Source organism: Balaenoptera physalus (assembly GCF_965194825.1).
Source record: "Balaenoptera physalus genome assembly, chromosome: 5".
NCBI classification, from domain to species: Eukaryota; Metazoa; Chordata; class Mammalia; order Artiodactyla; family Balaenopteridae; genus Balaenoptera; species Balaenoptera physalus.
The window spans coordinates 54,977,762-55,004,098 of NC_138884.1; the positions used below are offsets into that span (position 1 = coordinate 54,977,762).

Genomic DNA, 26,337 nt, shown 5'->3' on the forward strand with positions numbered 1-26,337 from the left:
AGAGCATAAAAATATTTAAAATACTCTATAAAACTAAACATAAAGGTATAGCAACCAGAGAAGGCTATCATTTATTGGAGTTCTCGTTCAGCCATGATTTTTATATTGCCTACTAAATCGTATTTACCTGATAATATTTTTCTTTACTGTAAAATATTCAGAACTGACTTGGAGACTTGTATTAAAAACTTGAGACTTGAAAACGATGATTTTCTTAGACCTCCTGATGGACCTCTCAGTATAATGATTTGACCTCAGAAGGGCATTGCGCTCCAGTCTGCAGCTTGCTTTCTTTTCTATGAGATACCATGAAGCTCCATTCCATGTTATGCTAATAGATTTGGTTAGATCTAAATCGAGTACAAATAAACTGTAGAGACTAATGATGAGGAAAACATAAAACTAAGCTATAGGCTTCATGAAAACAAAGGCAATGCCAGGTATCTTTAATATATTTCAAGATCCAGCATAGAAATCATTCATAAAAGCTTATGTTGAACTAATAAATGTTGTGTGCAGCAAGTTTTAGATTATGATTTCACAAATATTATTTCACGCAATTTAGATTTTCTTTCTCAATAATTAGAAGCATGCACTTGCTGTCCATGGGCTTCTTGCTGTTCTGTCAATATGCCCAGCTTGTTCTTATTTTGGGAACTTCGTCTTAAATAATCTTTCTGAATGGAATTCTCTTCCTTCATAGACCTATATATAGTTTGGTCTCTCACTTTGTTCAGGGTTCTCCTCAAATGTCCTTTAGAGAGTCACTCTTTGACCACATTTAAATAGTCTTTCCCTTCCTTATCCCTAATTACCAGTCTCCGTCTCCTTTTTCTAAAAATTTTTATTTATAACATTTATAATTACCAGAAAGTAAACATTTACTTTACACTTTTATATTGTCCGTCTCCCCACAACCCAATAGACTATAAGGTTCACGCAGGCAGGGTTCTTGTCTGTGGAGATCACTGCCATATCTCCAAAGCTTAGAAGAATACCTGGCAAGTATTAGGTGCTCAATAAAAATTTGTTGAATTGATAAATGAATTCCTGATATTTATATTTAATTTATCTCCCAGGAATCCTGGAAGAGCTTTGAGAGCAGAAATTAAATCCTATATCCTACCGATCCATAGAACATCAAATTCACTGAGTAAATATTTAAATAGACCATTTATTGAGGACTTATAAGCCAGGCACTTGCATTTTCCCACTTAGTCCTTGAAACAACTTTCTGAGGTAATTATTATTATCCCATTTTTATGATAAGGAAACTGACACAGAAAATTAAATAAGTGCGTCAGAATCATTCTGTTGTAAGTAGCAAAGCTGGCATTCAAATCCCATTTAGTTTGACCCAACCCTATGTTCTATCACTAAGTTGTGTTCCACTTCATATGGAAGCCTTTAGAAGCCTCCTGAATGGAAACACCGCATTTGTTTCTATTCTACAATCCCATGGCAAAATTTTCCACAGTCTACCTAAAACTAAATCTTAAATTCAATCTTGAGTTCAACAAGTCAGCCTGACGCCAATGCTCTCAAGATTAGGAACATACTTTCCAGCCCAAAAACCATGAGACTGCAAAAACAGCTTCCCTGGACCTAAGGGCACCCAAATTTTCTTCTATTGTAATTCTTTCATCCAGAACATTTTACTACTACATTTTAGCACCTGGGTGAATGTTATCTGTCCCATATCCCTCCTTTGGGCATCATATAAGTACAACTTTATTAGAATCTGTGTTGTTACTAATACACTAGGTATAAAATGATTGATGGACAGCAGAAGTTGTCAATTCATTACTGACAAAAATAAATACCAAATTTTTCAATACAGAATTGGTCCCCAGGATATGAAATCAAGGAGAGAACTGTCAAAGAAAACTTGTATCAGACAAGTTAAATAGGCAAAGAAGACTTTACATTTTACTTATATCTTAAGCAATTTAAATGATGTGCAATTCGTTGCATACAATTTCTTGATATTTCATTATGCATCATACTCCTAAGAGTTTATTTCTCTAATTTATTATATATGCTTAGTTGTTTTGAGTAATTGGGAAAAGGTATAATTCTGTTTTTAATTCTAGTAGTGGCACCTTTTATAACAAATAATAATGTTAAAACATATTTCTTAATCTATCATCCTCGGAAATGAGGTAATATCTAGTGAATACCCACCGTGAACTAGGAATAAATTAACACTCTTACAGACACTTTTATCCCTTCCCTCCTTCTTCTGTTTCTCAAGTTTTGTTAATTTGCTCTGATTTTTTCCCTCCAATCTATTTTAGGAGGCATATTATTATTATTTGTTACATGGACATGGGTGCCTCAATGACAGCCTTAGGTCCGTGTTTCAAGAGATTCAATGATTCCTTCCACTCCTTTCATACCACACCTCATGGTTGGTTAATTTACACCCCCAAGGTAAATTGAGAACATAGTTTATTCTGTGCAACACGTCAGAACTAGGGATTCAACAGTGGTTAGGGCAGCCTCTAAAACTATCCTACTTGACAGTAGCTTCCAGTGTAGTAAACAGAACTTCCAAATGAGGAAAGAAAAATTGCTTCACTTTTCTTATATTTTCAATAATGTTCATTAAAAAAAAATTCTTTCATTTCATTCTTTTACTTTTCATTGAGATCTCACTTGATAGTAGGAACCTCTATGGACACTCCTGTCTCATCATTTCATTTGTGTTTCTAGGCATGCATACTTGACATTTTAAATTTCTATTCTGTTTAATTCTCATAGCTTCACAGGCAGCTCTTCAGTTTACCTCTGAGTAAGGAATTTTCCCTGTCTCTCTGCTTCATTCACTCTCACATATTTGTTTTGAACATTTGGATTTGTGTTTGTTCAATGGTGTGTGAGTTTGAATTGGCGGGGGTGGGGGGGGGGAATAATTGGACCATGCAAAGTACTCAAAGTTTAAAAGCTTAATTATGTTTCAACTGTTCTACCACTTGTCAGAAGCCACTATGTTAAATCTCAGATGGTTATCAGGAAATTCCTGTGTCTTGAAAAGTATCCTGGGAATGGATTTTTAAAGCATTGTCTTAACTCATTTCCTTACAAATTTCTTTCCATTCACAAATCATTACCACTTCCTTACCAAGTTTCTTGTGAGAAGGGAATCCCTGAGAGACCTAAAGAAACACACACACACACACACAAAAACAGAGCATCTAAATTGTCAAATGGAAGGAAATTCTAAAAGGTAGGAAACTTTGTTTTAATTCCACACCAGAAGTCCCTTAGCTGTCAGTGGTGGTCTATGAAATTATTTTACTAATTTATCCCTTTGTGAAATAAAGGGAGGAGAAGGAAAGCAGTTGCCCTTAAATCACTGTCTTGAAAACTTAAGAGGGTATCATGGCCTGGGTAAGCCCACTTGCAAAGAGATTTGGAAAGAAGTGCCACCTAAGCTGCCTTTCAACAGAATATATTTTTCTTAAAAAAAAAAATTCCATAATACAACTTTTTTCATAAAAACTTCATTTTATATTTCTGAAAGCTTCACAATGTGTATTAGTACATAAAATGTTCTATTATGTCTTGTGAAATATAATAAACATATTTAACTTTATTTATTTATTTGTTTATTGATCAGCTCATCTTTTTTCAAATTTAATTCAGTTCATTCCTCCATGAAACATTGAATACAAGTTTGTTGTTCTTGTCCTAGGAAACATAGTTTGGGGAACCTTGCCTTACGGACATGCTTCTCACAAAGCCTATGGTTTTGAGATTTAAGTTAATGATTTACATTAACTTAAGGATGACAGAGACTCATTTCATTTTGCACTTGACCCTTGACCAACTGGAACACGCAAGTATACTTACATCCGCATAGAAAGAATGCTGTGTTGGAAAATTCTGTCTCTATACTTAGGCCCAATTCTAGAAATAGGATGAATATGTGGCTCTTTTTCCCCAAAATACTAACCTAACTCTTATCATTCCCAAATGCTAACACTTTCTATATCATTCTAATGCATAAAAATGAAATCGTATCTAAGCTAATATTATTGGATGTATGTTCACTCTGAAGTATTATTAAGAAATTCCTTATGTCCAAAAGGATTCCTTAAATTCAGAGCTAGAATGGAACACAGAGTTAGTGAGATCATGAGGGAAATGGACAACTTTGTTGGCACTTGAAAAGAAATTTCCTCAACATAGAGGTAGAGACACTACTACAAAGATAAATTTTCCTGACTTGAAAATTTGGTCTACTACCTACTCTAGCTGTGTTACATAAAGTCACTCCTAAATGCACATTTCTAAAGTGATTTTCCAAAAAGAATGTACCAGTTGTTATTCAATGGTATTGTGTGGTAGATGTATCTCATTGTACTCTTGCCAGCATTATTATAATTTTTTTTATCTTTGCCAGTTTTATGTAAAATAATCTCAATATTTCTTTGTTAGAAATAATTTGTGCTTAAATATTTTTAATTTTTCTGTGAACTATATTTCTATCTTCTCATGCAACATGTATTGGCTATGTAGCGACTAATAATTTAATCTGAATAATTCTGTCCCCTTAATTCACTTTTGTTCTCTCAATTTTCCTGCTTTATGAACACACTCAGTGAGTATGAGGTATAACCAAAACCAATTTGTTGTCTTATCTCAATAACCCTAGAGTGTGATTTGATGATGAAGTCACTCAAAACTGTCATGAGAATACAGTGGAAGATTGTTTGTGCATTCTATTTACCATGATGTTTTTAAGTTGGCTACTTTTGTCAATATTTTTAACTTTAGCCATTCTCTTGGATAGGTAGAGTTTAATTTACATTTTCCAGAAGAATAATGATTTTGAGCATCTATTGATGTGCCTATTGGTCTTTCATATATTTTCCTTGTGAAATATCTGTTGAAGTCCTTTGCCCATATTTTACTGTTTTTTTATTCTTATTTTTGAGTTGTAAGAGTCATATATATATAGTCATAGATGTAAAATACATTTTTATATGTATTTTGTCAGATACGTTTATTACAAATATTTTCTCCCAAAGTGTGGTTTGCCTCATTATTTTCTTGTTTACATCTTTTGAAGAGCAAACATTATTGATTTAGATGAAATAAAAAATTTCTTATTTATAAATTTGTTATATTATAAGTACTTTTTGTTTTCTAAGAAATCTTTACCTACCCTAATGTCACAAAGATTCTCTACTCTGCTTTCTTTTAGAATTTTTATGGTTTTAGAGTTCTCATTTAGGACTGTGACTAATTTCAAATTAATTTTTGTGTAGAGTATGAGATAGGGCCAAGGATTATTTTTTGATCTAGTGTCATTTGTTTAAAAAGTTATCCTTTCCATCAAATTATTTTGGCACTTTTGTTTAAAATAAATTGACTGTAATGTGTGGGTCTCTTTCTGGAGTCTCTTTTTTGATCCATTAATCAACTTTACAATTTTTAGTCTATAGCACATTCTCATAATTATAACTTTATAGTATGTCTTAAAATCAAGTAGTATAGGCTCTCCAGTCTTCTTTAAAAATCTTTTGAAAAGTTATTTTAGCTATTCTAGTTTTCTTATTCCACTATTTGTTTATATTTCAATTTTAGACATTATGTATTGACTACTTAATTCTCAAGAAGAGAGTTTAATTATCCTCCTTTCCCCAATGTAATTTAATCAAAAATTTTGGTTAAATCAATATTCAGTTTATTGTTTAGCTGATATAGATGATTCATATGGTGTATAACAATTTACATTCTCCTTCTTGTAAAGAAAAGTTTCTTACAAAATTTTTGTTTCCCTTTGCCTTGCCTTACATTTCCATTTGTTTAACCTTTGATACAGCTATCTTTAATTCTCCCCTAACTCTATATAAGGAATTCAAATCTCTGCAAAATGTTCAAATATATTATTAGTACTCCATCATCTTCCTGTTCTAGTAATAATATTTTCTCTCTAAACCTGATATAAAGTTCTCATCCCAGAATTTATCTCCATTACTCTGGGAATCCTTTTCATTTATCTCCTGTGTTATATTAGGAATTTCAGTTTCCTGCATCCTATATCTTCTTTTACTTAGTATGGAACACATCTTCCAGTGGCTAAGTAAGAAATGGTGGAGAGCAGCTAAATTTTTTGAGGAATTGTGTGTTTGAATAGTCTTTGTTTTTCCCCAACTGACATTGTGAGTGGATGTAAAATTGTAGGTTAGAATTCATTTTTTCACTTAGAATTTTTTTGGTATTACTTCTTTTCTTTTTTTTTTTTTTTAGTTTGCTATGTTTCTGCTGAGAGGTCTGTTATAGTTTTGAGTCTAGATCCTTTTATGAGTGTGAGTGTATGTTTGGATGCTTTTAAATTTTTTTCATCCTAATTTATCTGAAATTTCATGATAATATACCTTAGTGCTGGTCTATTTTGTTTATTGCACTAGGTACTTTTGGCACTTTCAGTTTAGACACTCATGCTCTTCAATTTGGGCATATTTTGTGGAATTTAAACGATAATTACCTGGTTTCATTTTCTCTTTTTTTTTCTTTTGGAAAACCTGTTATTCAGGCATTGGATTGCTTGGCCAGGTTTTCAAATTTTTCTCATCTTTACTTTCCTATATTTTATATCTTGGTACTTTTAATTTCTGGATGTTTGCTCAGATTTATTTTCATATTCTCCTTTTCTTGAATTTTTTTATTGTAGTAAAAAACACAACATAAAATTTATCATCTTAACCATTTTTAACCGTATAGTACAGTAGTGTTAGCTATAGACACATTGTTGTGCAACAGATCTGTAGAAGTTATTCATCTTGCAGTACTGACACTTTATATCAACTGAACAACTCAACATCAATTGAGACATTGGGCTATAGGAGTAGGGGGAATCTCACTTTTCATATGTAGACTTTCACATAACTATGTTTTCATTAAGCCTTTCTACCCTCAGCTTAGCGGGGTGATATTATGGCCAGGGTACTTTTGGTTCAGTAGAGAGTAAATTCTGGATATAAGATAAAATATTTATAATGGATATAAGAATGGGAATGGGTGATAGTTACTTTGCTGTTGGTGGATGGACAGGGTCTGGGGTCTCCAATAATATTCTTTATTGCCTTGAAATAAAGACTGAGTAAATGCTCACTGGTTGGTTCATCTTGTCTTTCAGCATTAGTGGACTGATTGCTGGTCCGAGGAGCAGACAATTTAGACAAAAGGAGGACAAGTTCAAGAAAGAAAAATATTGATACTGTTGAAAATAAAAGTTATTAAAATTGTTAGATTCCTGAAATTCTAATTGTAACCCATTAGTGATTGTGAATATATGATTTCCTCACAAAGTCATTTTTTTGTTTGTTTGTTTTTTTGGCTGTGTTGAGTCTTTTTGTTGCTGCTTGCAGGCTTTCTCTAGTTGTGGTGAGCAGGTGTTACTCTTCGTTGCAGTGTGTGGGCTTCTCATTGCGGTGGCTTCTCTTGTTGCAGAGCACGGGCTCTAGGGTGTGCGGGCTTTGGTAGCCATGATGCACAGGCTCAGTAGTTGTGGCTTGCAGGCTCTAGAGCACAGGCTCAGTAGTTGTGGTGCATGGGCTTAGTTGCTCCGTGGCATGTGGGATCTTCCCAGACCAGGGCTTGAACCCATGTTCCCTGCATTGGCAGGAGGATTCTTAACCACTGCACCACCAGGGAAGTCTCCAAAGTCATTTTTTAAAGAAACAATATAGAATTTATATCTATAATATTTAAAACTCTGCTGACATAAGCAGAAATATTAGAATCTTAAATGGATAATCACTGAAGTGAACCTGCTTAGTTTTTGCATGTAGAATTCTAAATATCTCTGCCAGTAAGATCAGAAATTTAAGAAATTCTTTAGGAGAACAATTTCATTTCCCCGAATAGCTCATCATTTTTCTTCTGGGGTTTTTCATATAGGCTATTTAGGTGAATATTAAAAGTGTGAATGGAAATATTTTGTACCCATGATGTTACAGATTGGCATCTTCAAAAGACAAGAGATATTGCCAAGTCTATTGCTAGTCAAGTTTTATAATTTACAACCTGTGCAAACTGTGGGCTGAGAACCACAGCAGTTGTGCTGAGCATTTCTGGTAAGCTACCATCATTCCAGGACCAATTATTAAAACCTCTTACACACATTAAAGCTATAAAGATTAAAAATATAGCACATTTGTCATTAAATATGGATGACTTCATGTAATATGCATTATATACAAAAACAATGTCCTGCCACTTGAGCTTTATCACTACCCTACGGAAAATCCACAAACCCAGAGTCCCACATCAAAGCTCATTTTGGCAAAGCCAAGGAACAACTTTGTCATGAAAAATAAACACAGATGTTCCACACTCAGGCAACTGGCTAAGAGGAGATGGTACATAAGGGGATGCATAGCTCTGTAAAAGATAATTCCTTCTTACACACCCTACAGCAATCTTCTGTGGAGGCTGCAAATGCTGTTTTAAAGGACTGATTCTTCTATTTAAAAAAAAAAATGTCTTTCCTGACTATAGCTGTGAACACACTGAACTAGTTCTCTCTGCATGCATGCGGAAGTATATGCACACTGTCTGAGGTTGTAGGTTTGGCTGTTTTGGAGCTAAAGGAGAACTAAATTTCACATGCATGTTAAGCAGTGCCTTTCTGGTCAGTGATTTATTGATTTCTGTCTGTAAGGTATAATATTAATAACCATATTAATTTTAAGAAGGTCTGAGGAAGGAAAAGTTTCTAGCCTCTTCCATTAACTGACAGTTAATGCTGGGTGGTTCCAAATGACCAGACAACTATAATTGACTTCCTTTGTTCTTTTCATTCTCAGCTAATTGCAATAAAATATCTCTGCTAAATAAACATTTCTGGGACTCAAATGTATTTCCCCAAGGAACAAAATCAGAGTTGTAAAAGATGAAGAACGCATGTTTGGGATTTCTGATATGTGGCCTAGAATTGCATTGACATTCAGTTATGGCCTACTCAAAATAGAGTTTTCCCTCTTTCCCCATATTGTCATGCAATTGAGGAGGAAAGTATAGGATATGATTGGAAAGAGAAGGATAAGATTTGGGGTTATTGAGATTTTGGAACTATACAATTTTTGTGAACACCTCAATCTTGAAATAGTTTTAATCTGAAATAGACATAAATCTCATGGAGGAAGGGATTGTTAGATGGCCAATAAAATCTCCCTCTGTTCTGCCAGCAATGTTGTCTTGCTTATAATGGGAAATCAATCCTACTAGTCATATTCTAGTTAGTAGGAAAATGTATAAAAAGCATTTTAGGAAACAAGTAACCTCTTGAGAAGACCAGGAGTCTTGCCCATCATCTTCCACCATCTTATATTTTAAGTATCATGCCTTAGGTGTGACAAGCAGAAGATTTCAGACTGTGTTCCATTTGCCTTTCATGCTACAAGTACTTCTGTTCTCTTCTGCTCTCCTTATTGCAATGTCCTTTACACTTTTCTAACCATGTACCTTATCAATATTTTGAATACAGATGCCAAATATATATTTATTTATTGTTTAAATGACTTATAAGAATAATATATTATATACATTGTAAAGCATACTCAAAAATAAAAATTAAAAACAGAAGCGGCAAGGATAAAATTTTAAAGGGAATTTTAATTTCATTTCTTATTATTAGTTAAAAAACCCTCTAATATTGTAATTTTATTTTAGATCATAGAACCCAGAACCATGTGATCAATGTGACTATGTTTTACAAATCTAGCTTAACCCTCACAATACAGCAATTTAAGGATCTGGTTCTAAGTGCAGTTTACTTTGATACATGGTTATAATAACTGCCATAGTGAAAAGATACTTTGTGCAAATGTAATGAGCCAAATGGGACATTTTTGGCTGTCATTAATAAATCATGATACTCATTTAAAAAATCCCAATCCCCCAATTAAGAAAAACCATTTTTCTTAAAATTTGACTCATACATTTCCATCTTCCCTGATGTCAATCAGTTTTCTTTGCAAACTAATAAGTGGTTGTTATACTAATTTTAGCAAATTGCTTCAATCCACTGAAAATTTTATTTTTGAGTATGTAGCATGCACAGATTTGAAAATCTTATATAGATTTATTTATTTGGGGCTTAAAATATTAATTCCCATTAATAATGGGAACATTCCCAAATATCAGTTTTCAAGATGCCCTCTCCATAGCCAAGTTACTTTCTTACTTATTATTAAAATGTTACCTTTACCTTGAAGGAACATGTTAATATTTTCCCTCAATTATCTATTTGGTAGCATACTCCTGTCAGCCACTTGTCATAGTAGAAAAGCTCAGTAAATTTGCAATACTTTACTTTTCATTAAAAAAAGAGTAACTCATATTTTAATTTAAACAACTGTTCATACTTTAACCACAATATAATCAGTGAATCTCTGTGAGCTAAAATGGTTCATGATTTCTCCCTGTTTTATTACAAGATGATATGTGTATTCTATTACATTCTAAATATCTTATCCTTATACAATAACTATATTATGAAATACTCTAGTGTTTTTCTATTTCTCATTTCAACTTCTTTTCTATAATAGTTTTCTAAAAATGATATAATGAATAAAATTCATAAACAGTGCTACTGATTAATGTAATCCCAGAATTCCTTTTTAAATTCCATTTGGAGCAACAGCTCAGAGTTTGGACTTCCAAAGTTGGACTTATATCAAATATTGTGATTAGAAATATATTATTTTTATTTAAAAAGTCATTACTGTTAAAATATATCTCCTCTGATATAGCTTTTCTTAAGTGACTCATATAACAATAGTTATCTGTGTATTTCAGTATTGAAGCAGAATCTGGAAAACAGCATAAGCTGAGACAACACCTATGGGCAGATGATTGTTGGAAAAGGTAACCTGAATGAAACTCCCTTTCCCTCTATTTCTGACTTCCAGCTCTTTTGTCTTTGGTCCTGGGACCGAGGGACAGCTGGGAATGAGTCCTAAGGCTCTGTTGAGGTCCTGTCAGACAGAATAGAAGAGCTGACAATGAGCTTCCCCCGTCTTTCCTGCTGTGCCCCATCCATGGGTCCCTTCCAGGGGCCTCAACGGGGGCTGACAGCCTACCAGATCCTACAACACTGGTTCCTGGAGGTAGAGATTTTCTCTGATATTCATGCATTTAGGACACTTCAGAAAATAGAAATAAATCCCATTAATCCAAGAAAAAAATATAAAGTCAGAGAGAGGAAAAGTCTGAATAATCAGTGACAGGTCCAGTGAAACAGAACAGCGTGGGGACAGAGAGAAATACATAATTTTTAAAAATAAAATAAAATAAAAAACAACAATTCAGGAGATTTGAGTGTCACACACACACACACACACACCCTAAATTTCCTGAAGCTTAAAAAAAGTCTTAAACTAAAAATTCAGTAGATAACATGAAGGAGAAAATGGTCACTGTTGATATTTGTATGAATCATGTTGTTATCTACAAAGAAAATATCAACATATTTTAAAAAGTAGAAGTTATAGAGGTTACTCTGATAATAAAATTAGAAATTAAAAAATAAAGTGAAAAAAAGTCTTACCTACATAGAAATTAAGAAATATACTTAAAGAGCAAGCAAAAAGAAAATTTAAATCCAGATTAAAGAAAATATTAATATTAAAACATATCGTAATGGAAAAGTTATAGGGATATTTATACCTTTGTTATTAAAGGTGAATGACCAAAAGAGAAAAAACTGAAGATATTAGAAGACATTAGAAAAAGAACTGTAAAACGCATACCAAGAAACTAGAAAGATGGACTTATTAAAGATAAAAGTTGAAACTTAAATAGAAAATTTAGATTGAAATCAAGAAATAGAAGGAAAAAATAAATCCAAAACATATTCCTTTGAAAAAGATTATGATAGAATCACCTCAAGGGGAAAAGTGAAAGAAAAACAGAAGAAAAAGCTATGAATTAAAAAGAGACAAAATTATAGATGTAGAGATAATTTAGAAATTTGTATTTCCTTACAGATTTTGGGGTCAGATTTTATTAGATTATCATAATTTCTGCCACATAATGTGGCTGGGGAAGAGATCACACTAAGAGTAAAAGTTGCCCATACTTGTATTCTAGAATACTTTTCTTATTCTCTTCTAATCCTACTCCAACCAAGCTCTTGCCCCACCACATCATTGAAAATCCTCTAGTCAACATTACCACACCTTTGTGTTGCTAAATCTAATGTTCCGTTTTCAGTCTGCATCTTTTCTGGCCTTTTGGCAAGATTTGACACAGAGAATTACATCTTTCTCCTTGAAACGTTTTCTTCTCATGAGTTCCCAAGACCTCAAACTTTCCCTACCTTCCTGTTACTTCACTGGCCATTCTTTCTCAGGTTTCTTTAATAAGTTCCTTATGACCTCCCTAAACCTCTTCCTGTTAAAATGTCCTTGATCCACTTGTCTTCACTACTTCATCCAGACTCATGGCTTTAACTACCACCCAATCTCCCAACCACTATCCACACACACACACACACACACACACACACACACACACACACACTCTCGCCCTACTCCATTTGCCGTCTTCCCCATTTCCATCCTTCCAGTTGTTCCGATAAAAACTGTTGGCACTGCCCTCAACTCCTGCCTTTCTCTAGCGTCCTTGTCCACTTTGACAGGAAATCTTTTTGTTCTACTTTCAAATTATACCCAGAAACTGCTGGAAGACAGAACAACAGAAGGTACTCAATGTGAACAACAGAAAGAATATAAACTGGAAAAAAATGAACAGAACCTCAGGGCCTTGTGGGACTATAAAAAGGATCTAACATGCATGTCATCAGAGTCCTGGAAGGAAAGGAAAAAGAGAGCAGGGTGGGAAAAGTATATGAAGAAGTAATGACTGAAGATTTCTCAAATTGCCAAGACATATAAGTCTACAGATTGAAAAGGCTGAGTGAAACTCAAACAGGATAAACTCAAAGAAATACACACCTAAACACATCATAATTAAAATTCTGAAATAAAGAGACAGAAAAAATCTTGAAGGCAGTGAGAGAGAAATGTCACCTTACCTTTATGGTAAAAAAGATTAGAATTACAGTAGATTTTTTATCTGAAATAAGTAAACATGCAAATACCATATGACACAGCAGTTGTACTCCTGGGCATTTACCTCAGCTAAATGAAGACTTATGTTTACACAAAAACCTGTGCACAAATGTTTGTAGCATCTTTATTTGTAACGGACAAATAGTGGAAATAACTCAGATGTTATTCAATGGGTGAATGGTTACACAAACTGTGGTGAATCCATGCCCTGGAATACTATTTAGCAATAAAAAGAAATAAATTATTGATACATGCAACAATCTGGATAAATCTCCAGAGAATTGTGCTGAGTAAAAAATGCCAGTCCTAAAAGGTTACATACTGTTTGATTCCATTTATATAATATTCTTGAAATGATAAAAGCATAGAGATGGGTAAGAGATTAGTGGTTGCCAGGGATTACAGAGAAAGCAAATTGGGAAGAGGTTGTGGCCATAAAAGGGCAAAATGAGGTATCCTTTTGGCGATAGAAATATTCTGTATCTTAGCATATCAGTGTCAGTATCCTGGTTATGATATTGTACTATAGTGTTGCAAGATGTTACCATTGGGGAAAACGATTATTTCTTACAACCTTTAATTATAAAATACAAATTTGGAAAACAAGCAGAGTAAGCAAACGAACAATACCATGTGTTCTTTCTAAAATGTATGATTTTCTTATAACAGTGTATAGTACGTATAGTCAGCTGGTAACAGAGCAGTCAGAGCTGACCAATATCATAAACCCTTGCTCTGCCCATAATTAGCCACAGTTCATTAATCGTGTATGGTTCAAGACACAGAGTACTTTTCCCCCTGATCTTCTAATCAACTGATTTTTCCTCAGAAAGTAGATAATGGTCATTGGAATAAGTATCAGACAGTTTAAATCAGAAATAATTAATTACTCTCAAATCTCTGTGCAAAAGATTCAATGCAAGTAAGTTGGAGTCTTCAGGCCTTACTGAGTAGCATTTAATGATCTAGTTCTTTTTAGTTGAGACACAATTCCAAAGTAATTTGTTGTAGGTATGAGAAGCACTGATAAAGAAGGTCTTTCCTACTACAGTTGTGAGTATTCATAACTGGACATTTTTAAGCCCGCTGAGGATTTGCTCAGAAGCTTTACATTGCAGAGCCAAGTTGTCTGGGGGGGTGTGGCCACTTCCTCCTGTCTTAGCTCTGAGAACTGCTGTGGAGCCGTGTGCCACCACGTGAGCGTCAATGACACTACCGAAAGTTCAACTGCAGTGGGGCTCCTGCTTCTTCCTTTCATTATTATGCAGCAAACAATAGTACAGGTGCTATCTCTAGCTTCATTCATGTGTGGTCAAGTCTCACCAAGGTCCCTTCTTTATTAAACCTCAGGGAGGTAAACAGTTAAACTATAACTGACCCCCTGGAACAATTATTTTTTCTATTAGCCATTTCATGACTGAGTTGGACTAAGCCTGAAACATCTGCACCTTACACTTTGTCCCCAAGTGCACCAGATCGTCAGCACCTTGTTGGGAGGCACTGACTCTTAACAAATATTGTGTCCTCATCACTTGTCATGGTAACTCCTGAGAGTAAGAGCTGAATAAACACCGCTGGAATGCAAACGTCACTGTTGTCTTATTTTAAGAAACTGCCACAGCCATCCCAACCTTCAGCAACCCTGAAGTCAGCAGCCGTCAACATGGAGTCAAGAGCATCCACCAGCAAAGACATTATGACTCACTGAAGGCTCAGAAGATAGTTAGCAGTTTTCAGCGATAAAGTATTTTTATTCAAGGTATGTACATTGCTTTTTTTAGATATAATGCTATTGCATATTTAACAGACTATAGTATAGTGTAAACATGCTACATTTATGTGCACTGGAAAACCAAAAAATCTGTGTGACTTGCTTTATTGCAATATTCATTTTATTGCGGTTGTCTGAAACTGAGCCCACACTATCTCTGAGGTATGCCTGTAATCAATTTAGCAATCTTTTTTATTATGGTTAGTACTTTTTTTTTTTTAAGGTAAAGCTATTTTAATTAATTATTTATTTATTTATTTATTTATTTATTTATTTATTTATGGCTGGGTTGGGTCTTCGTTTCTGTGCGAGGGCTTTCTCTAGTTGCCGCAAGTGGGGGCCACTCTTCATCGCGGTGCGTGGGCCTCTCACTATCGCGGCCTCTCTTGTTGCGGAGCACAGGCTCCAGACGCGCAGGCTCAGTAATTGTGGCTCACGGGCTTAGTTGCTCCGCGGCATGTGGGATCTTCCCAGACCAGGGCTCGAACCCGTGTCTCCTGCATTGGCAGGCAGACTCTCAACCACTGCGCCACCAGGGAAGCCCCGGTTAGTACTTTTTTAATTTAAGAAATTCCTCTCTAATCCAAATATATGCTTCAACATTGTCTTCTAAAGTTTAAAATTTTTACTTTTCGCACTTAAGTGTTTAATCTATCTGTAACTAATTATTATGTACAGTATGAGGTAGGCATTCAGTTAGATTTTTTTCATATGGTTATTGATTGCTCCAGCACCATTTACTGAATAGTCCCTGCTAGCTACGCTGATCTGCAATGCTTCTTCTAATCCTTATCAATCACAGGTCTATGTCTTTATGGCTTCCTTGCAGGCTTTCCTTTTTTTTTTTCATTGGTTATTTTGTCTTATTTCCATTGGTCAAACTGTCTTAATTTGTAGACCTTTATCTAAATCTTGACATCTTGTAGGGTAATCTCCCACCGTGATTTTCCTTTTCAGGAATATTATGGCTCTTCTTGCCCAGTTGTTCCTTTAGCTTGTCAAATTTCATGAAAAACTCTTTGAGAGCTTCACTGTAATTACATTGAATCTGTACATTAATTTGGGGAAAACTGACATCTTTGTGATCTTGAGTTTTCCTAACACGAAATTTGGAGTATCTACTCACTTATTTTTTTTATCTTTTAATGTCATCCAGAAAAGTTTTATAATTTTCTGCATACAGGTCTCATGCATTTTTGTTAGATTTTCCCCTCCAAGCACCTTAAACATTTTATTCTATTGTAAATGCTTTCTTTCTCTCTACATTTTCTGCTTGTTGCTGGTGTATATGCCAGTCACATTAATAACTCCTCTTATTTCTAAAAATTTGTCTAAAAATTTGTGTTTAGATTCTTTGGATTTTTCTATATAACAATATCATCTGAGAATAAAACATAAATGTCTTTCTATCCAATCCTTATATCTTAAATTTATTCTTTGTCTTACTGTATTAAATAAAACCTCAAGAGATACTGAATACAACTGGTGACAGTGGTCATATCATTTCCTTATTCTGAAGGTAGTGCTTCTAATATTTTCTCAATATTAAATAACATTTACTTTAGATTTATATTGTATGTAGACAATGGAATATAGGGCATAACTTTGGAGATTAAATTGTGGTGATATTATTTATTAACATCAGAAATATAGGGAAATGAGCAAATGTGAGTAGGAGTAGAGGGCAGAAGTTCAACTAGTGAATGGTAACATACAAGTCCAAAATTGAACTCTTCATCTCTACTCAACGTGCAAATATGTTCATCCTTCAAGTCCCTTGTATAACATTCTTTGATTCTTTCAGGAAATCTTAGACATCTTTCCCTATATGTTCATTAAACTATGTACACATCAGCTTCGCAGCATTTATAGCACTGCATCGAAATAGTGTGTTTACATGTTTAGTGGCCAAAATTCTATCTGCTACTCTTTTCCATTTTTTCCAACCCACAACAAATCTCTCAGTTGAAAATTCCTGTCAATTTGTCACTTTATCTATGAAGCACACTTTGAATCCATCTGATTTCATCCTCACCTTTACTTCTTTAGTCTAAGCCACTATTACTGCTCACCTGGGCTGGTATAGCCTCCTGTTGTCCCTGCCCCATTCTTGTTCCACCCCAGTCTGTACTCCATAGCGTTTTACTGAACAATTGAAATTATAAATTAAATCAAACCACTTCTTTGCCAATGGCTTCCCATATGCTAGGAATAAAATTCAGATTTCTTACCTGAGTTTAAAAAGTCCTGTGTTATTTGGCCTCTTTTTACTGCATCCCAGAATTAGTGGCCTTCCTTTAGTTGCTTGAGCAAGCCCATCTCAACCCATCACTACCTCAGGGAGATCTTCACTAGTAGAAGAAATAAGACAAATAATATATATACTTGTATATGTAAGTAGATAAATAATAACACAAATAAATAATAACCTAGTAGAAGAAATAACACAAGAAATAAATCCTAGGAATAGAGAAGAGCTACATAAAAACAATGTAAGAAATAACAACAATGTTATTAAAATTCTCCAGAGAATATATAATTAAAGCATAGGCCAAGTAAATAAAGTGCAATGGCAATGGTTATTGAATTTTGACTCAGTAGTTCTGGGGGGTGGTCTGGGTTTTTAAATTTTTAATTAGTTAATTTAAATTTATTTTAATTTTAATATTGGTGATTCTGATGCAGACCATCTAAGGACAGCACTTTGAGAAATATCACTTTAGGAGTTCAAAGGAGGAGGACCACCTGGAATGAAGGGAGTTAGAAAATGCTTCATGATAGAGAATGGTTATAATCTGGGCTTCATAGGGGTGTTTGATTTGACATGGGGAAGTATGAAGAAAAAGGAATATCATTCAAAATAGAAAGCATAGGAGTAAAGATTTTCATAATATAATGGTTTCTAGATCTATAAGAAAAATTATTGACTATTCAAATAATTTTTTTAATTTATGTTTTAAGATTTCAGGAATACTCACATATTGTCAATTATCCTCAAGCTATGGGGTAAATGTTCATTTGTATTCCAGAATATATTACAGTTATGTTACTAGCTACTATAAGAGAATATCAGCCCAGCACCCTGAATTCGTTTCCATCAGGTCAGAGAACAACTAAGGTTTTTAAAATTGTGTTACTTTCTCTGTATTGAGGTCATAAAACTGCCCTGAGTCTCAGCACAGGTGGCCACTCTCTGTGTGAAATGCCCAAGCCTGTAAAACAAGAAGGTATGTCATGGATCTGTGGTGATCGCTGACAAAATGAGCGCCTCCCTCACGGCATCTGCCTGAGAACTGGCATAAGTCAAAGGCTTCATACGAGGCAGAAAACACAAAGCAGCCTAATTAACAAAATCCTTTCCCATGGAACTTGCACATTTATTTGGGAGCTGGGGCACCAATAAGTAGAAATGTGTAATCTGCTCTCTTTAAAATATGGTTTGAATGACTTGTTTGTTTTCTACAGATTTTATTACCTATTAATAGCTCACTAGTTATTAGTGAGAACTCACTAGAAAGAAGTGAGTTCTTTAATTACCCAGATGATCATTTTATTTCAGTAGATTTTGTGGCTACTGATATCCTATCTTACTAATCACAGATGAAGAATTCTATAATTAAATAATATTATGATTAACTAATACTAAGAGTTCAATCTTTTATTTTTTAGTAAACACTATCTTTGTCATATTTCTGAGATTTTTGGCTATTTCTTTAGGGGCTTTTTGGGGGGGGAAAGAAGGAGTCAACCTGTTCAAATATGACTGTGATGCTGTCTTTATAATATATTACAATCACCATATATGGAAATATACTGATTTCTAACTTAGAAATAGAACAGCAAAAAATAGAATATTTATATTTAAGAATGGATATTTGCATTCATCATTGTTTCTGATCATAATTTATCTAATGAGTCTAGATACTGACTTCCTCATGGTATATATTCTCTTTCCTTTAAAATATTCCCTGCACAGGTTTATAGAAGTTCTGGGAGGTATTAGCCTATATACCTCGTTTGCATACTAGAAAACAGAAATATAACTGAGTTATTTATTTTGTCCTGGGGAATATGATGAATGGAACATTTAGGAGCCTCAAGACTGCAACATTAATAGACTATTTCATAAGGACTAAAGATGAGTATATGCTACAGCTACGTTACCAATGAAAATGGAAAAGCATTTTTTAAAGAGAGAAATAAAAGTAATGGCCTTTGAATATTGTCACTCGACCTTCCAGAACAGCAGAATCTGGAAGCTAAAGTGTTAACACCTGTAAGCTGTTCAACAAGGGAATATATACTGTTAAATATTGGGAGTTATTTAAAATGCCAGTGAGTATAATAGCAGTGCTCTGAAATAACCATTTCATCTGCCTACATTACTCTAAAATTAATGAATAATGAAGCGATGCCCTTCACATTCTCTTCCCTTTCCATTCCAAGATATATTGATCAGATGACATTTATTTAAGTTTGGGATAATGTATTAATTTCAAGATAATTATTCAATATACTTTTGTCACTGTTGATATGCTTCAATGTCATCCAGCGGCCGGGGGATGAATAAACTGTTATCTGACATTGCTGGACAGGGTGCTGGAAATAAATGCAATTTTTCTCCTTGAGATTCACTGACTTGGGTTTTTATTTGGGGAGGGGCATGGAAAAGGAGAAAGCTGAAGGTGGAGAGAGTATGATGATGTAACCTGCAGGTTAAGAGGATAAGGATATTTTAAAAGATAGTACTTTGGGACAAAGTGCTTTTCCATTGTTGCTGGGGTCAGGCTGATCCTCAGCAAAGCTGACAGAGCCCATCCTTAGTGGATGCCACTGCAATATTAACACTCATTTAGAGCAGATGTGGCTAAAAGCATGAAACATTGAACAAACAGCTGCCACAGATCCAGTGCCATTGCATAAGCACTTATGTTCTATTAATGCAGTGGATTGCTGAGGCCAGTAGGGCAGACGTTATTCCCCACAGTTCTTTAGCAGATGGGCCAAAGGATGGCTCCTCGAAGAAGTGCTGCCCTGTTGAAGCAAACCCTCCAGCTTATGTAAAGATTCTAATACAAAATCATCTACCCATAACAAGGATGCATCTAAGGTCAGATTATGCTCTGTCAAGATATTTTGCAGATGTGTACTTCAGTATGGGTTCATTTTATTTTACTGTATTCCATTTTATTCTATTCTATTTTGATTTTGATAGTGTGCCCATGCTACAGTGTTATTTCTTTCTCTTTTCTTACCTTGTGATTGTGTGTGTTCATACATGACATGTAAAAGACTGTTTCTGCACACAGAATAAGTCAAGATCTTGCACTTCAAACTTGCATCTCTGCTTACCTGATTCAGTGGGCTCAGGCATGATGCTTCCACATGTACAACTGCCAATTTGAAACCTGTTTGGGCTTCTGAGTTTTTCCTCTGTTCACTGGGACAAATGGAAATTTAGACCTACAAAGCAAAAATACCCAACATTATGGGTCATGACTATAATTTGTTCATAATAAAAATCAAGTCATCTGCTCATCTGCAGTGCAGAAGCTACATGGTAGTATTTGCAAGTTTAAAGAGAAAAAGAGCAGGCAATAATTCTAGCTTGTTCTCTCTCAGGCTGATTTGTACTCTGTTGCCATCCCACTCCCCCATGCATATGAGAGTCGCTTGGGTAATTAACCCTTAACAAGCCAACATACTGATCTCCAGCAAGTGGGTAATTCCTTCAAGTTGAGTGGAAGTGGAAGAGGTGCTGTATGGGATTATATTTTTAAGGCTTCTCAAAGAACAATGTTCCCTAGCCATAACTGTACTTCAGCATATTATGCCGTCTAAGTTCTCGACTCCAATGTCAGGAGGAAGGAGGAAGAAAGAGAAGGAGTGGGTGAAAGAGAGGGTAAGTGGAGCTATAACTGGAAAATGACAGAGGAAAGCAACCAGCATTCCATCTATTCATTCTCCTTGGGGTGGGCCACGTACCATGTGCCAAGCACTATGGCAAGGATACAGTTAGGGATCTACTCATTAGGTCAATGATCGCATGAAGCTTTGATTTCAACACAGAGCAACAGATGAAAAAAACAGTAAGGCAGTAAATTAAACCAGTAAATTAACCAGATCATTTCAGATTTTGGTAAGTGCTATAGACAAATAAAACAGGAAAATGTATGAGAGAGTCCCACGCGATAGCACGCTCCTATAGACTGAACGGTCAGGGAAGACTTGTCTGAGGAGGAGCTCTTCGAGTGCTGAGATCTAAAGGGTGAAGATGGGCGGTACAAGAGTCCCAGGTGGCGGCACAGTTAGGGCAAGGGTCCTGTGGCAGAAGCAAGCTTGGTCTGCTGGAGGACTGGAAAGAAGGCATTGTATTTGGCTGTGCTTAAAGCCTCCGCATTATGATGTAAATTCACCCTTTTGAATTATCTCAAGGTGGGAGTTGGGGGAAGAAGGGAGACAGGAGGAACTTAGCCCTGTAACTTGGACCCTGTTCAGCTAGTGAGTCCCCTGAGAAGCCCTGAACCGCAGTGGTCCACATGGCCCTGCTCTGTAGTCAAGGTCACCCTCCAAACCCCTAGGCTGCTCTCTCAGGGACATGACACCCAGAAGGGAAACAGGCAGGTAACTGTGAATGTCTCGGTTCAGCCACAATCTGTCCTTCTGACGGCAGTGTCCATATTCTCAAATATGAAGGACAAAGTGGAACTTTATCATGGGTCTAGCACATGTCAGGAGAGACCTGAATAATGCCTTCGAGTTTACCCAGGTGTCTCAGAACTGAACGGAACGAAATGAGCTGAGAACGATACCAGAGAGGAAGTCAGCTCAAAATGTTCTCCTTTTTTTGTTTTTTTTTAAACCTAACTTGAAACAAATCCAAAGCCAGGAAGCAGCAGTTCTAAACAAGTTGTGCTAGATGCTGCTTAGAAACAGCCAAGAGACAAGGAGCAGTGTGCAATGACTCTGTCATGTAAAATGTTCACTGTTCTTGTGAGAGAGAAATGACTGAAGCCTACCTTTCTTGCAACTCTGGAATAAAAACGTGAGCAAGCCCCGCGTTAGCAAGTTGACATTGATAACAGCAAAAGAAAGGGGGGATATGTTAGCCTAATAATAAAACCACACACTGACTTGGAAAAAAGATGAACTGAGGTGTGGCAAGGGAGGGACCCTATACCCAGGTCCAGAAACTTGCATATCAGCACAATATTTTAGAGACAACGCATCTGTAGCCTTTGCTTGAACTTAAAATTGCCACCTGGTATTCTTGGCTTTATTTTCAGGATCATAGAGTCGAAAAGTTCTTGATGAATTAGCACATCCAGTGATTTTCAAGATGTATTTTCCTGAGTCCTAGAGCCTTAGCTAAGGTATTTATCCCCTGGGGATTGAGGGGGCTAAGAGGGTGAAAAAGAGCTTTCAGCTCCCCACCCCATTTCTAGTTGGTTCCGCTTTTTAAAGAAGCATAAAAAGAAGCATTGGCTTTGTAAAGACAGGAGGTGGAAGGAAGTTTTAACTGAGCCAATATGGTCTCCTTCTTCTTTTGGGTAAGTTTGTTTTCTTGGACCTCCGTGATGGTTCCAAAGCACGGATTGCAATCGAAATGGAATTTGAGTGGACGTAGCAGCATTAATAGGCTTTTTACAAGACTCCTTTCTCTGTTTCTAAAAACTATGACAACCTGTCTTGTTCACCAGTATTCTAATATGGTTCCTGGCATATGACTGATTCTCAGTGACTGAAGCTCGTTACAGTAATCATCATTATGTTGTGGCAGACGAAACTCTGACTCCTGGTCTAGGGCTCTGTATGATGAGGCCTTTGGTGCCCAATCTTACCCATGCTAAGGCCTAGACAAGTGTACCCCTTCTCCATGCAGCCTCCTTGTACCATGCCAGGCTTCACGAATCTCTCCTTTCCTCCTAGCCTAACTGCAGGAGGAGTCTAGACACAGTCTCCTTTAAGGCTGGCTGCTAATGCTTTCATTAGTTTTGCTCTGTCAACACATTGTAATGCCCTTAAAAGCACAGAGTTGGTCTTAGTTTTCTTAAATGTATTTCTCGAATATGTAAGTACCAGAACAGTGCTGAACTCATTATAGGCGAGCAATAAATATTTGTTGATTGCTAGGCCTTTCTCATTTCAGAAACATTACAACTTATTGAAACTTCTTCCAACTTGGAAAACATCTCTTATAACATCTGCTTCCTATGTTATCTCTGCTCTTGAAGGGATTTAGAACAAATTCTATAATAAACATGTTTCCCTTCTCTAGTACATATATACTCCTATTCTAGATCAAAATGAAAAGAGGTCTGTATTCCACTGTCTTTCAGTCCTGTCATTTGAGTTGAATAGACCATGGACACACATACATTGCCACCACTCAGAGTTTTATACACTCCACCAACTGACATGCTGGCTTGTGTGTGAAAATGCCATTCGGAACTCCTGGATTTCCATTATGACTCTACCTCAAATTTTGCATGACCCTAATTCCAAAACATCATATCTATATTTTAAGGTTTCTAATTTCTAAAATGGTCGGATAGCATTTCCTCCTCTAATTTTGAGCAGTGTTCTAAGTCTGATGTAGAGGCCGTCTGTCAGGTGCATAAAAACCAGAGATCATTGTTATTGTGTCTCCAAGACACGATTCCAAGAAATGTAATTCCCTGTCCTCAAATGCAAGTTAAATGATATAGCATACGCTTTGCTTGGAGCATTGATGACTCTGGTAAAACTGCCACCTGGCTAACAAGCCCGATGAGAAATGTACAGGGGGCTCCGATGTCATTTATAACAATGCCTATACATTGGATAACAAGGGCAGTGTTGGCTCCCACCTCTGTTGGCTGTCTTAACTGCTGGAAAGACTAATCTGCCTTCTGAGCTGCTATTGGCCATTGCCACCTGCCGGCTCTGGCACACCATTCCCCTGGCTCTCCTCCTGGTGCTGTCCTGGCAGCCTCCCGAAACTGCCAAGTTAGAGCCAGAGAGCGCAGGGACGGTTGGAGCTTTCACATTGCTGAGGCTGCATCATGCAAACTGGCTGACAGTGGGGCATCTTGGTACTCTCCAGGGTCAGTGTATTGACTGCTGTGGTGACCAGCTGGCTGGCAGCAGCGGTGATTGGAAACTGCCCCTGAGAACGTCACATATTGGCAAGGAAAGGGTACCGAGGGAGCAAGACTTCATAAGAGAAAATAAACAAGGCTTTATGAGATAGTTGTGAGCATTCTCTATCCAGCCTGAATTCATTTTAGGCATTCAAAACTTGTCTCAGAGTTGCGTTTAAACATTTATGTTTTAATCTTGCAACTCTTCATTCCACTGGTTTTACTTTTAAGTTCTTACCTAGAACTGAGATGTTCTCATTTAGTACAGGACGGGTCTAAGTCTGTCTGGGGTCACAGTGGTTTCTGGTGGCAGGTCCATAATGAAACTTGTCTAGCGCTTTAAACACTGACATAACTTGTTTCTGTATTTAACCATCTGCGTCACAAAAAGGGTTTATATGCATTTTCAATACACTTAACAAATCTCCCTTAATATGAGTGGAGTTATTTATGAGCTGTTGTCCAAACCAGGCTGCAAAAGCCCCAGTTGGAGTCACAGCTGACTCTGCACTGTTAATGCCCAGCACAAACAGACTCATAATAATAAACCTAGCATTCCAGGGAGTGTGAATCCTGCTGTGAGACTGAGGCTTTCTGGAGTGTTTTAAAATATAGATTTTGTTTTTATACAGATATGGTGAGGCTAACAGCTCAGGAGACAATTGCCATTGAAAAGAGATATGTTGGGGCTTCCCTGGTGGCGCAGTGGTTGAGAATCTGCCTGCCAGTGCAGGGGACACGGGTTCAAGCCCTGGTCTGGGAAGATCCCACATGCCGTGGAGCAACTAGGCCCGTGAGCCACAATTACTGAGCCTGCGCGTCTGGAGCCTGCGCTCCGCAACAAGAGAGGCCGCGATAGGGAAAGGCCCATGCACCGCGATGAAGAGTGGCCCCTGCACCGCAATGAAGAGTGGCCCCCACTTGCCGCAACTGGAGAAAGCCCTCGCACAGAAGCAAAGACCCAACACAGCCAAAAATAAATAAATAAATAAATAAAATTTAAAAAACAAAACAAAACAACTTTGACTCGTCGAACTATGTATATGCATATCTTTGATGACAATAAAACTTAAAAAAAAAAAAAAGAGATACATTCATACACACCAAGAGGAGGAGGCATGCCAGGCCATTGGGGCCACATGGGAAAGCACCAGGGTCAGCCAGGAAGCAGAGGGAGCAGGAGGAAAGCATGGGCAATCTCCTCGATTGCAGTTTCCATAGGAAGGAACAGGCCAGGCAGGGTGAGTAGGCTTAGGATCGGCAAGTTTGAAGAATTTCAGTAGGTTCTGGGGCAGAGGGGCTGTCCCTGGTCGTGAGGTACCTGGACCAGGGATGATTAGGGCAGAGGCACAGTGGCCTCTTGAGTGTAAGAGCCCAGCAGAGGAAGTGGTTGCATTATGGGCTGTGGATAGGTTAGTCTGACATGATAAACATGCTCCCAAGTAAGTTGTTTGCTGTCTCTAAGACTTAGCTAGCCCTGGGCAGGGCAGCAAGGCCCTGGATGTGGAAGCATCAAGAGTACATAATAAAAAGAGATGCCTAACACATGGAACTAGCCAGCATGCACAATATCATGTTGCAGTGGATTTACTACAGCAGAGATGTAGCTTATTTGCTCTTTATATTGTCTTCACTGAAGAAATCTCAAATCAAATAGTCCTTCAAATTTTCTACCTGCTTGTGGTACAGCAAGGAAGGGTTCAGTAACCTGTGACACAATATTGCCAGCCACAATTATTACATGGGTATGTGCAGAGAGGGGGAAAAAATGAAGAGAAGGAAAGAAGAGAAACCTCATCAGGAGCATAACTATGTTCAATAGTTCATGGTGGCTGATCCATTTGATACGCCACAAATCTGATGAGGGAAGAGACATATTAGAAAAGCCCCAAATTCTAATTTTGTTTGGTTTTGCTTTATTGTGTGGCAGGGAGCAGGGAGCTTTTATTTTGACTTGAGATTATTTGGCTTGTAAGCAATGGTCAGTTGTGACAGCTTTGGAGAGATCATGACCTGGATTGGGACCCTGGCTCTGGCACTTCGGATTTCTGTGATAATTAGGTTGACTTTGCTAGGTTTAAGTTTCTTTATCACTAATATGGAGATAATATATGAAGATAATAATAATAACTTGAGTAAGTGCTCAAAAAAAATGTTAGCTTTAAGTAAGTCAAATCCCATTAGAAAGAGCCAGAATATGATTTGATCAATCTTGTATCCAATATATGATTCTCCCTCTTATTTCAAACCCTTATTAACAAATATAGTATTTTCATTTTCCATTTCCATCCCCTTCATCTTGATGTTACATTTCTAGTTTTTCTACCAAAATTGATTCTGAAGAAAGGGTAAT

General features: G+C 36.5%; 1 long non-coding RNA gene across 1 annotated transcript in view; it reads left to right on the top strand.

The window, feature by feature from the left end:
- LOC309661889 overlaps positions 1–25,069 on the top strand; it is a 118,893-nt gene extending 93,824 nt beyond the window's left edge. The window contains exons 4-5 of the long non-coding RNA XR_014264340.1: positions 14,701–14,850; positions 24,617–25,069. This is a non-coding gene — a long non-coding RNA (uncharacterized lncRNA). The remainder of the gene's footprint in view (positions 1–14,700; positions 14,851–24,616) is intronic.
- The last annotated feature ends 1,268 nt before the right edge of the window (positions 25,070–26,337 follow it).